Source organism: Triticum dicoccoides, chromosome 5B (genome assembly GCF_002162155.2).
Source record: "Triticum dicoccoides isolate Atlit2015 ecotype Zavitan chromosome 5B, WEW_v2.0, whole genome shotgun sequence".
Classification (NCBI taxonomy): domain Eukaryota; kingdom Viridiplantae; phylum Streptophyta; class Magnoliopsida; order Poales; family Poaceae; genus Triticum; species Triticum dicoccoides.
This window is the reverse complement of record NC_041389.1, coordinates 368,469,812-368,484,148: the sequence shown is the minus strand read 5'-3', so window position 1 is coordinate 368,484,148 and position 14,337 is coordinate 368,469,812.

The following is a 14,337-nucleotide window of genomic DNA, read 5'->3' as shown; positions in this document are numbered from 1 at the left end:
TGTCGGATGCGATTCCTCGTGTAATAGCTATAACATAGGGTGACACAGAACTAGCTCCAGTTCATCAATGTAATGTAGGCACGTATTCCGAATATAGTCATACATGCTTATGGAAAAGAACTTGCATGCCATCTTTTGTCCTACCCTCCCATGGCAGCGGAGTCCTAGTGGAAACTAAGGGATATTAAGGCCTCCTTTTAGTAGAGAACCGGAACAAAGCATTAGCACATAGTGAATACATGAACTCCTCAAACTATGGTCCTCACCGAGAAGTATCCCGATTATTGTCACTTCGGGGTTGTCGGATCATAACACATAATAGGTGACTATAGACTTGCAAGATAGGATCAAGAACTCACATATATTCATGAAAACATAATAGGTTCAAATCTGAAATCATGGCACTCGGGCCCTAGTGACAAGCATTAAGCATAGCAAAGTCATAGCAACATCAATCTCAGAACATAGTGGATACTAGGGATCAAACCCTAACAAAACTAACTTGATTACATGGTAAATCTCATCCAACCCATCACCGTCCAGCAAGCCTACGATGGAATTACTCACGCACGGTGAGCATCATGAAATTGGTGATGGAGTATGGTTGATGATGACGACGACGACGAATCCCCCTCTCCGGAGCCCCGAATGGACTCCAGATCAGCCCTCCCGAGAGAGTTAGGGCTTGGTGGTAGCTCTGTATCGTAAAACACGATGAAACTTTCTCTCTGATTTTTCTCTCCGCGAAACGGAATATATGGAGTTGGAGTTGAGGTCGGTGGAGCATTGGGAGCCCACGAGACAGGGGGGCGTGCCCAAGGGGGAGGGCGCACCCCCCACCCTCATGGACAGGGTGTGGGCCCCCTGGCCTTGATTCTTTCGCCAATATTTTTTATATTTTCCAAAAGTTATCTCCATGGATTTTCAGGTCATTCTGAGAACTTCTGTTTTCTGCACAATAAACAACACCATGGCAGTTCTGCTGAAAACAGTGTCAGTCCGGGTTAGTTTCATTCAAATCATGCAAATTAGAGTCCAAAACAAGGGCAAAAGTGTTTGGAAAAGTAGATACGTTGGAGACGTATCAACTTCCCCAAGCTTAAACATTTGCTTGTCCTCAAGCAATTCAGTTGATAAACTGAAAGTGATAAAGAAAAACTTTTACAAACTCTATTTGCTCTTGTTGTTGTAAATATGTAAAGCTAGCATTCAAGTTTTCAGCAAAGATTATGAACTAACCATACTCACAATAACACTTAGGTCTCATGTTTACTCATATCAATGGCATAATCAACTAGCGAGCGATAATAATAAAACTCGGATGACAACACTTTCTCAAAACAATCATAATATGATATAACAAGATGGTATCTCGCTAGCCCTTTCTAAGGCCGCAAAACATAAATGCAGAGCACCTTTAAAGATCAAGGACTGACTAAACATTGTAATTCATGGTAAAAGAGATCCAGTTAAGTCATACCCAATATAAACTAATAGTAATGAACGCAAATGACAGTGTTCTCTCCAGCGGGTGCTTTTTAATAAGAAGGTGATGACTCAACATAAAAGTAAATAGATAGGCCCTTCGCTGAGGGAAGCAGGGATTTGTAGAGGTGCCAGAGCTTGATTTTAAAATAGAGATGAATAACATTTTGAGCGGCATACTTTCACTGTCAACGCAACAACTACGAGATGGCGATATCTTCCAAACTACATGCATTATAGGCAGTTCCCAAACAGAATGGTAAAAGTTTATACTCCCCCACCACCAACAAGCTCAATCCATGGCCTGCTCGAAACAACGAGTGCCTCCAACTAACAACAGCCCTGGGGGAGTTTTGTTTAATTATATTGATTTGCTTTGATCTTTTGGATCATGGGACTGGGCATCCCGGTTACCAGCCATTTTCTCGTGAATGAGGAGCGGAGTCCACTCCTCTTGAGAATAACCCACCTAGCATGGAAGATATAGACAACCCTAGATGAAACATGAGCTGCTCGAGCATACAAAACAGAATTTCATTTGAAGGTTTGGAGTTTGGCACATACAAATTTACTTGGAACGGTAGGTAGATACCGCATATAGGAAGTTATGGTGGACTCATATGGAATAACGTTGGGGTCTATGGAGTTTGGATGCACAAGCAGTATTCCCGCTTAGTACAGGTGAAGGCTAGCAAAAGACTGGGAGCGACCAACTGAGAGAGTGACAACAGTCATGAACATGCATTAAAATTAATTTACACCGAGTACAAGCATGAGTAAGATATAATCCACCATGAACATAGATATCATGAAGGCTATGTCGATTTGTTTCAACTACATGCGTGAACATGTGCCAAGTCGAGTCACTCAATTCATTCAAAGGAGGATACCATCCCATCATACCACATCATAATCATTTTAATAGCATGTTGGCACGCAAGGTAAACCATTATAACTCATAGCTAATCAAGCATGGCACAAGCAACTATAATCTCTAAAGGTCATTGCAAATATGTTTACTACATAATAAGCTAAATCGGGAACGATGAACTCATCATATTTACAAAAACAAGAGAGGTCGAGTTCATACCAGCTTTTCTCATCTCAATCAGTCCATCATATATCGTCATTATTGCCTTTCACTTGCATGACCGAACAATGTGTATAATAATAATAGTGCACGTGCATTGGACTAAGCTGGAATCTGCAAGCATTCAATTCAAGAGACAAAAGTAATATGGGCTCTAAGTGAAATAAACAATCATGCATATGAGAGCCGCTAAACATTTTCAATATGGTCTTCTACTCTAGACCCCCAAAGGAAAGAAAAGAAACAAAAACTATTTACACGGGAAAGCTCCCAACAAGCAAGAAGAAGAACGAGAAATCTTTTTGGGTTTTAATTTTAATTTTTACTACAAGCATGGAAATCAAACTAACTAATTTGTTTTTGGTTTTTCTTAAGGTTTATCAAACACAGAAGAAGAAAGCTAGAAAAAGAAAATTAAACTAGCATGGATAATACAATGAAAGAGTATGAGCACCGACAACTAGAATAATGTGTGAACATGAATGTAAAGTTGGTGAGAAATACGTACTCCCCCAAGCTTAGGCTTTTGGCCTAAGTTGGTTTATTGCCAAGGACTGCGACTACTTTCCCCGGTGTACTGAGGGGTGTAATCAGGATACCACTGGCTGGCCATCTCCTCCGGATCCCACTGGTAAGATGATGAATGATAAGGGTCCAGTGGAGGTTCCGGCTCAGGCTCTGGAGCGGATGCTTGGCCTCGATGAGCGTACACCGCTTCCGGCGTGACAAGATAATTAACTACAGTCAAATCAAACAACAGGGCGCAGGCAGGATAATAATCTCATTGTGTTTCTTATTAAATCTCAAGTTATATAGGAGCATCTTATCATCATTATGAACAATAAACTCATGTGCCACCATGCTATTGTAATCTAAAAGGTAAGGAGGCAATATTGTCTCCTCTTTCTCGTGGTGCCTAATAGGTATCTCAAAATGTTTAGCAAGGCGTGCAGCATAGATACCTCCAAAGATGGGGCCTTTTGTACAGTTCAGGCTTAGCCGTTTGGCAATAACGACACCCATACTAAAACTATTATCACCGAACAAGGCATGGAATAGAATAATAATGTTAGGAACATTGAAGTTTCCACTATTTCCATGACCAATTAAGCATCGACTAGAAAATAAGGCAAAGTAGCATAAAACAGGAAAGTGTATGCTAGAGATTCTTGCATCGGAACCCTTCTTTGGATCCCCTACAGTAATGGTGTTAACAAATCCATCCACATCTTTACGATGTGGTTCATCTAATCTGCCCTCAAAGGGTATTCTACATACCACGCAAAAATTACATAAAGGCATTTCCTTGAATTCATCGTATAAATGAAATGATACTGATGGAGGTGACTTCTTAGGATAATAATAAAAGTTTTGCATGAAAGTATTGGTGAGTAAGAGATACTGATCGATCCAGTCGTGGAGGAAGTCGGTGAGGCCTGCATTTTCAATCAAAGAATAAAAGTCTTCATAAATCCCGGCTTCTCTTAAGAAATTATCACAAGGCCATTCACAGGCCGTACTTCCGCTACGCGAGGAAGATTATACTTGGCCTTTTCCTTCTCTTTAGCTTGTTTTTCCTGGGAGCCTTGGCTAGAGGAGCCCCTCAAAAATCTCCTTAACATTTTTTGAAAATTTCTGAAAATTTTAGTAACTTCAAAATAAAAGTGAATAAAACTAAACAAGATTGGTAGCAACTACTCCTACAAGTGCCTAGGGCCTATATCATGCATTAGAATTACTTGAGACCTCATAAATTTGACATGCAAGCTCAAGAACAGGGTCACCTATGCAGCAAAAACTTGCAATGAATAAAGCACTAGAACAAAAACTAATTGGGTCAATGGAGGAGTCACATACCAAGCAACAATCTCCCAAAGCAGTTTTGTGAATTGAGCTTTGAGCAAGGAGATCGAAAATCACAGCAAATAGAGCTAGAACTCGTGCTTGAGCTGGATGGGGATTTTTTTGGGAAGAAGGTGGAGTGTGTGGGTGCAGGAATAAGTGGAGAGGGTCCACCGTGGGCCCACGGGACAGGGGGGCGCGCCCAGGGGGTGTGGGCACGCCCTCTAACCTCGTGGCCAGGTGCTTGGCCCCCTGCAGTGTTTTCAGTGCCTAAAATCCTCAAATATTCCATAAAAAATCATACTAAATTTGCAGGGCATTTGGAGCACTTTTATTTTTGGGATATTTTTTTATTGCATGGATAATTCAGAAAACAGATAGATAATACTATTTTTGCTTTATTTATTCTAGATAACAGAAAGTAAAAAGAGGGTACAGAAGGTTGTGCCTTCTAGTTTCATCCATCTCATGATCATCAAAATGAATCCACTAACAAGGTTGATCAAGTCTTGTTAACAAACTCATTCTGAATAACACGGAACCGGAGAAAATTTCAAATAACACTAAGTTACCTCAACAGGGATATGAATATCCCCAACAATAAGAATATCATACTTTTTCTTGACAGTGGGAAGAGGAAATTCAAAACCTCCAATAATGATAGTTGGAACTTTTCCAATAGAATTGATGCTATGAACTTGACATTGTTTCCTCGGAAAGTGTACCGTATGCTCATTACCATTAACATGAAAAGTGACATTGCCTTTGTTGCAATCAATAACAGCCACTGCAGTATTCAAAAAGGGCCTACCAAGGATAATTGACATATTATCATCCTCGGGAATATCAAGAATAACAAAGTTCGTTAAGATAGTGACATTTGCAACCACAACAGGCACATCCTCACAAATACCGACAGGTATGGCAGTTGATTTATCAGCCATTTGCAAAGACATTTCAGTAGGTGTCAACTTATTCAATTCAAGTCTATGGTATAAAGAGAGAGGCATAACACTAACACCGGCTCCAAGATCACATAAAGCAGTTTTAACATAGTTTCTTTTAATGGAGCATTGTATATTGGGTACCCCTCGATCTCCAAGTTTCTTTGGTATTCCACCCTTAAAAGTGTAATTAGCAAGCATGGTGGAAATTTCAGCTTCCGGTATCTTTCTTTTATTTGTAATGATATCCTTCATATATTTAGCATAAGGATTTAATTTAAGCATATCAGTCAAGTGCATACGTAAGAAAATAGGACTAATCATTTCAGCAAAACGCTCAAAATCCTCATCATCCTTTGTCTTGGATGGTTTAGGAGGAAAGGGCATGGGTTTCTGAACCCATGGTTCTCTTTCTCTACCGTGCTTCCTAGCAACAAAGTCTCTCTTATCATAACATTGATTCTTTGATTGTGGGTTATCAAGATCAACAACAGGTTCAATCTCTACTTCATTATTTTTGCTAGTTTGAGCTTCAACATGAACATTATCATTAGCATTATCACCAGGTTCATGTTCATCACCTGATTGTGTTTCAGCATCAGAAATAGAAATATCATTGGGATTCTCAGGTGTGTCTACAACAGGTTCACTAGAAGTATGCAAACTCCTATCGTTTTCTTTTTCTTCTTTTTGGAAGAACTAGGTGCCTCTAAATTATTTCTTTGAGAATCCTGCTCGATTCTCTTAGGGTGGCCTTCAGGATACAAAGGTTCCCGAGTCATTCTACCAATTCTAGTAGCCACTCTAACAGCAAAGTCATGTTTATTATTTAATTCATCAAGCAATTCACTTTGAGCTTTAAGTACTTGCTCAGCTTGAGTGGTAACCATAGAAGCATATTTGCTAATGAGTTTTAGTTCACCTTTAACTCTAGCCATATAATCACTCAAGCGTCCTATCTCGAAAGCATTATTCTTTAATTCTCTACCAACATAAGTATTAAAACTTTCTTGTCTAGCCATAAAGTCATCAAATTCATCTAAGCATGGGCTATGGAATTTAGTAGAGGGAATTTCAACTTTATCATATCTATAGAGAGAATTTACCTTTAATACCCGTGTCAGGTTATCAAGACAATGTGTTTCTTCAACAGGTAGTATATTAAGACCATGTATTTCTTCAATAGGAGGTAAATTCTTAACATCTTCAGCTTTAATACCTTTTCTTTCATTGATTTCTTTGCCTCTTGCATATCTTCGGGACTGAGAAATAGAACACCTCTCTTCTTCGGAGTTGGTTTAGGAATAGGCTCAGGAGTTGGCTCAATTGGCTCAGGAATTGCCTCAGGAATTGGCTCAGGAAGAGTCCAATTATTTTCATTAGTCAACATATTATTCAATAGTAATTCAGCTTGGTCAACTGTTCTTTCCCTGAAAACACAACCAGCACAACTATCCAAGTAGTCCTTGGAAGCATCAGTTAGTCCCTTATAAAAGATATCAAGTATTTCATTTTTCTTAAGAGGATGATCAGGCAAAGCATTAAGTAATCGGAGAAGCCTCCCCCAAGCTTGTGGGAGACTCTCTTCTTTGGTTTGCACAAAATTATATATTTCCCGCAAGGCAGCTTGTTTCTTATGAGCAGGGAAATATTTAGCAGAGAAGTAATAAATCATATCCTGGGGACTACGCACACAAGTAGGATCAAGAGAATTAAACCAAGTTTTAGCATCACCCCTTAATGAGAATGGAAATATCTTAAGGATATAATAATAGCGAGACTTCTCATCATTACTAAACAGGGTGGCTATATCATTTAACTTGGTAAGATGTGCCACAACATTTTCAGATTCAAGGCCATAAAAAGGATCAGATTCAACTAAAGTAATAATCTCAGGATCAACAGAGAATTCATAATCCTTATCAGTAACACAGATAGGTGAAGTAGCAAAAGCGGGGTCAGGTTTCATTCTAGCATTAAGGGATTGCTGCTTCCATTTAGCTAATAACTTCTTAAGATCATATCTATCTTTGCAAGCAAAGATAGCTCTAGCAGCTTCCTCATCAATAACATAAGCCTCAGGAACAATAGGTAATTCATAATCAGGGGGAGAACTTTCATCATCACTATCATCAATGATAGTATCTTCAATAATTTCATTCTCCCTAACCCTAGCAAGTTGTTCATCAAGAAATTCACCTAATGGCAAAGTAGTATCAAGCACAAAAGTAGTTTCATCATAAGTATCATGCATAGCAGAAGTGGCATCATCAATAACATTGCAGCATATCAGAATTCATAGCAGTAGCAGGTTTAGGTGTCGCAAGCTTACTCAAAACAGAAGGGGAATCTAGTGCAGAACTAGATGGCAGTTCCTTACCTCCCCTCATAGTTGAGGGAAAAATCTTGGTTCTTTCGTCTTTCAAGTTCCTCATAGTGATCAACAGATATAAATCCCAAGTGACTCAAAGAATAGAGCTATGCTCCCTGGTAACGACGCCAGAAATTAGTCTTGATAACCCACAAGTGTAGGGGATCGCAACAGCTTTCGAGGGTAGAGTATTCAACCCAAATTTATTGATTCGACACAAGGGGAGCCAAAGAATATTCTTAAGTATTAGCAGTTGAGTTGTCAATTCAACCACACCTGGATAACTTAGTATCTGCAACAAAGTATTTAGTAGCAAAGTAGTATGATAGTAATGGTAACAGTGGCAAAAGTAAAGATAGCAGTTTTATAGTAATTATAACAGTAGCAACGGAAAAGTAAATAAGCGAAGCACAATATGTGGAAAGCTCGTAGGCATTGGATCAGTGATGGATAATTATGTCGGATGCGATTCCTCGTGTAATAGCTATAACATATTGTGACACAGAACTAGCTCCAGTTCATCAATGTAATGTAGGCATGTATTCCGAATATAGTCATACGTGCTTATGGAAAAGAACTTGCATGACACCTTTTGTCCTACCCTCCCGTGGCAGCGGGGTCCTAGTGGAAACTAAGGGATATTAAGGCCTCCTTTTAATATAGAACCGGAACAAAGCATTAGCACATAATCAATACATGAACTCCTCAAATTATGGTCATCACCGAGAAGTATCCCGATTATTGTCACTTCGGGGTTGTCGGATCATAACACATAATAGGTGACTATAGACTTGCAAGATAGGATCAAGAACTCACATATATTCATGAAAACATAATAGGTTCAGATCTGAAATCATGGCACTCGGGCCCTAGTGAAAAGCATTAAGCATAGCAAAGTCATAGCAACATCAATCTCAGAACATAGTGGATACTAGGGATCAAACCCTAACAAAACTAACTTGATTACATGGTAAATCTCATCCAACCCATCACCGTCCAGCAAGCCTACGATGGAATTACTCACGCACGGCGGTGAGCATCATGAAATTGGTGATGGAGGATGGTTGATGATGACGACGGCGATGAATCCCCCTCTCCGGAGCCCCGAACGGACTCCAGATCAGCCCTCCCGAGAGAGATTAGGGCTTGGCGGCGGCTCCATATCGTAAAACGCGATGAAACTTTCTCTCTGATTTTTTTCTCCGTGAAACGGAATATATGAAGTTGGAGTTGACGTCGGTGGAGCATCAGGGGGCCCACGAGACAAGGGGCGCGCCCAGGGGGGAGGGCGCGCCCCCACCCTCATGGACAGGGTGTGGGCCCCCTGGCCTTGATTCTTTGGCCAGTATTTTTTATATTTTCCAAAAGTTATCTCCGTGGATTTTCAGGTCATTCCGAGAACTTTTGTTTTCTGCACAATAAACAACACCATGGCAGTTCTGCTGAAAACATCGTCAGTCCGCGTTAGTTTCATTCAAATCATGCAAATTAGAGTCCAAAACAAGGGCAAAAGTGTTTGGAAAAGTAGATACGTTGGAGACGTATCAGTATCCAAGGACATCCGTGATGCACTTTCAAATAGAGCGAGACCCGTCAGGCCCTCTAGCGGAAGGGATGCGTTAACTCTTCTGGGGAGCTTCAGCGACAGCTCGACGATTGACTCCCGGCCGCGAGTTATCTACATTTAGCAAGTCTCCCATAGGAACCATCATCGAGCCCTCTACCGATAATTGTATGAGGGAGGATGGGTGCCAAGACCGGCGGTGCCCTGGATTAGCACAGACTCCTCTTCTACGGCGCGAATAGAATCGCCTATAAAAAAGGAAAAAAATATCGCATAAGAAAATCTTGGCTAAGCGGAATGAATGAATGCCAAGTCGGAACAAGCAGGCCTACTTGTTCCCTCGGGTCCCTAGCGTGATCCCTGATCGCCCAATTTTCCTTCGTGATCGAAGTCCCCTGGAGGCACATCTTCCCTCCGGGTCGGAGCCTCCTTCCTCCTGGCTGCCTCGGGTGCCTCTGACCTCCCGGCCTTTGTCTCCCAGTGTGGGGCTGTGGTCTGGAGGCTGCACACCCAGAGAAGATAAGAGGACCGCTCGAAGGATGGCTCAATAGAAGGGCAACCCATAAAACTCACATGTTAGTGGCGTGCCACTACCTCCTCGGGAGGCGTTGGGCGAAAGATAGAGCCGGGTGCATCGTGTTAGGGAGTGCGCCAGACAATGCGGGAGCCCTGGGTCCTAGTGCAGGCTCACTGGCGGCTACGCCCGCAGGGAGAGAAGGCCCAACATCCACACCTTCGTCGCATGAACCTTCCGGACTGGCAATAGGGTGGTAGCTATGGTTAAATCACACCGGTCTAAGGAAAGCAACAAGGGAAGGAAGAGAAAAACAGCTCTTACTTTCTCACGATGATAGTGGTCGCATGTCACCCTCATTTGGGTCGCCTGTATGACTCCGCATCCCCTGAAGGAGGCGGCCCTCTCTTCCTGGCAGCCGTCAGCAGCACGGTTCACATGGGTGATGCGGATGAGGAGCCTTCGGCATCGCCATCATCACCCTCCTCTATGGTCTCGTCAGGACCTAGTTGGGACGGCTTCGGTTCCCCCGGGAAGGGATTGGGGCGACCAACATCTCCCGCGCCCTTGGGAATGATGCCCCACCTATCGCACTTAGGCAAGCCTTCCAAGATGGCCTCATATACCCGATCGGCATGTAGCATCTAGACGAAAAGAGGGAGGCCCGGACCACCCTAAGCATAGAACATAACCTTCATGATCCACTTAAGCTTTTTGTCTTCTATAACAGACAGGTGGAGACACCTTGGGTCCTGAGCCCCTGGTATGCCCATAGTGGAAGTTGTTGGTCCTGCAGGGGGACTAGCCCCATCTAGGAAAAACTGAGGATCACCATGCGTCTGTTGAGTTTTCCTTCTGTAGGGTGTTTGATACGCCCGAGTACTGGGTGGAAGGCATCCCCGGCCGGGCAGCTCGCCCATCCGACGCGCTCCCTTGCCAAGGCGGCAAGCGCGCGTAGTCAGACAGACTCTCGCAAAGCATCGATGAGCATCCAGTTCTGGTGCCACTCGCTCAAGGATTCATGAAGATTCAGGGAGATGAAATCAGCCTCGGCCTCCTCCCCGGCCAAGCAAATGATCACGCAACCTGAAGTCTGATTCCCATGATTCCCATGATTCCGATGTGTTGAAAAGAAATGGCGAAAGAGCTCCAGGGACGGTCTCACTCCCATGAACCCCTCGCACAATTGGGAAAAATCGCCAGGACCAACCCGGAGTTGGGATGAAGATGGAGGACAAGGATTTGGAAATACTCCAGAACTGCCATAAAGAAGTGCGAAAAGGGGCGAACTAAACCGGCAGCAAGGAAGTTGAGAAAAATGGGAATCACGGTGCTACTCTCCATTGCATTGCTTGCCGGAAGGAGCTCCGTCGGACCCCATGAGTGGTTCGCACCTCCAACCAAGAATCTAAACTTCCACAGGCTCCGGTCGTCGGAAAATGTGGACTCAAGCAGAACCGGTGGAAGCTCCCATCGGGTTACTCCCTTGTCCCTCTCTCCCATTTTCGCCTCTCGCGCCGGATCGTTGGGTACCTAAGCTAAAGAGGAGGCTTCGCCGGGAAATATTCAAGCAACAACGGAAGAGCAGGGAAGGAGGAAGATGGTCGGCTCGACACCGTTTCAATCTCTCTCCCTTATAACCGAAGGAACTGATAGGAAGGCAACTGCTCGCCCAGGGGTGTGACTACCCATGATCTCTGAAGAATAATGAGAGCGGCATGGAAGTCAAGAAGGCAGCCTCTTCTTTTGTAGGGTAATCGATTACGCCTATGCTTGCATGCCAGGAGCCAAGGCTGATACTGATAGTCCCCATGAGAAGGCCCAGGCTACCACATGTCATATCCCTGGGATCGCTTGGCCCCATCCCCCTCTTTGTTGCCACCATTGGGCGAGAGGGAGGTGGGCTCGGGGGCTACTGTCGACGTAAATAAAACCAGGGTAATAAAAATTTGGTGTAGTGGGCCTAAAAAACAAAACGGTCCATATGTTTTCATGTACGAGAAGAGAAACTCTGGAAGACTCCATGATATCCGGTGGACCTTGCCCTATGGCTGTGCGAAGCGCCCCGAGAAGATGATATCAGCTTGACTCCCGAGATTGCATTGCGGGACCCTCCCGGGAGGGCGCACCGACACGCCCGTGAGGCGAAAACCTCGTCCCCAAGGAAGACGAGCGGCGTCCCATACCCGAAGGATGGCTACTAGTGCTAGGTAATAGGCTAAGGGTGTACGCCCAAGCCTCACGCTCGTGCCCTGGAGGGATCTGTATGAACCAAGTCATCCGCAACGGTCATAATTAGATTCGTCCGTTGCCCACGACACAAAAGTGGCGGTACTTCACCGCCGCCCGATAAATACCGAAGGAGACTATTAAGTGTTCGGGGGGTAACACGCTGCCCTAGAAGGACATCATCATCACTCATACAAGCATGTCATGGGCAACCATGCCACAGAAGTATAGGCTATGCAAGCCTACTCCAATGTATATTCAACCAATCATAACCTCCGGCAAGGCCTCCTTCAACGTTGTAAATAGTGGAGACCCAAGCCTAGCACAAGGGTCGATCTTTTTGGCCTTAGACAGAGGCTGATCTTCTCATTTGGTAGCAGGCACATTGTAGCTCCATATCATTGTGATACAAAACAAAGCAGGAGTATGGTATTACACCAAGAAGGTGGCCCGAACCTTTTGTTCATTTGTAGTTCATCCACCATATTCATCCATGACTTAGGATTGCTGGACGCGTTCAGTCCCTGGCCGAACTCTCAAAGGGTTGTTGCTCACAACTCATGTGCAGGTTCTTAGAAACCGATAGCGAGTGCTTCAGCCCCGCAACCAGCAGCGAGGAGGAGTGGCAGCAGCTCGTGGCCGTCGCTCCGTCAAGGAGGACGCCACCAATGACTGCGCTTACCTCAAGGAGCTGTCGGATTTAGATGAGGAGGACGAGGACAACTAGATGGTGGCAGCACTGAGTAGTGGTAGTATAGCAACACCTATTTTGAAGATGTCGCTTAATGACATTTAAAGTCGCAATAAATATGTAAATGCGACAAATTTTAGCCACTGATATAATTTCTAGTTCAGTTATCTTTGATGATGTTTATGCACTATTTTGGTTGGATTAAATGGCGTTTAAACTGAATAAAATTTTGAACCAAGTAAAGGAGAAAATATGGAAGTTGCCATCTGGCAATTTTGTGTTTGCACATAGGCCGCGCAACCTTCAAAGCATTATGGAACACGCTCCATATGATGGATGGCGATCCAAATTTTGGCAACGACTAAAATTGCTCTAAATCGACTTCTTTAGCATCAACGACTTTAGCTAGGGATAAATGTCCTCACATCATCGTTGTCGTATCCAGCCAGACAAGGATTTTCATTTTGGTTGCCGAGAACGGCCAATGAAGACTAGTATGAGTATGCCATTGATTAGACAAAGCTTTCAACAAGATAATAGATGCAAGTAGATCGTTGTTGAGCCCGGTCAATAAAGAATAGAACAAGAGTTTTCACTTGGACATGAAGCAATGTTCGAGTCAGCATCTTTAAGATGGAACGTCTTCCCACCTAAGTCCATCGGCACGCCCGTTAGGGAGATGCCCATGTCTCAGTGGGGATCTGCTCGCTGCCACCCTACATTGGCACCAGGGACATTAGAACATCCACCATATCGTCGAAGTCGCTGCCCTGGTGGCAGATGCCTTCATCAGCATTGGACGCTACGCTGATGCCACAAACCTCCTCATGTGATGCCCGTTACCCTCGAACGAGACAAAAGTTTCCTTGCGTCACTAGCGAGCGCCCACAGCGCGACGCACAACCACTGTCGTCATGCCTGCACATTCGTTGATGCACTTAGAGATGCGCCGCCGCGTCTCTTAATCGTTTTGTCACGGTCGTCAAGGGTTGCAAGCCCCGCCGCAATGACCCGTAGAGGCCGCCGCCGCCACCATCACTAGTCCTCACAGGGATCCGGCCAACGCCGCCGATGCCGCTGAGACGTGCAGAACCGGTTGCCCAAAATACATGTCAATTGATTTCCATGGCAGGAGCTCAAAGGCAACCTTTATTTTGGAGAAACTTAATTCCAAACATCACTGTTTGCCAAAAATATACCAAACCAGGCATAGAGAGCAATCACACAAAAGGTTTCCATTTCCTGCTAAAAGAGATCTGGCAAAGATCAAAACCTTTCAACATCACAATGCCCACGCCACCGTTTCAGGCTGACCGGTAGGTCCATCCGGTAGAGCTTTGTGACGCACCCCTCCCATCCTTTCCCCTCCTGGAGCTGTTCCTGCGGGGCCCGCACTCCCCTGCCCCGCTGCACCATTCCCGATTTTCTACTTCATAAATGAGGCCCCAGCCTTTTCCCCCTCTCTCTATCTCTTCACGCCTCCCCGGTTTCTCTCTCCTCACACGGAGCAAACAAGAAACTGAAGGAGCGCAATGGCAACGCCAACGGGCTGCAGCCACAGCCGAGAGCCATCGCGGCGTTGCGTCACACGGGGTACATGTGGGGGT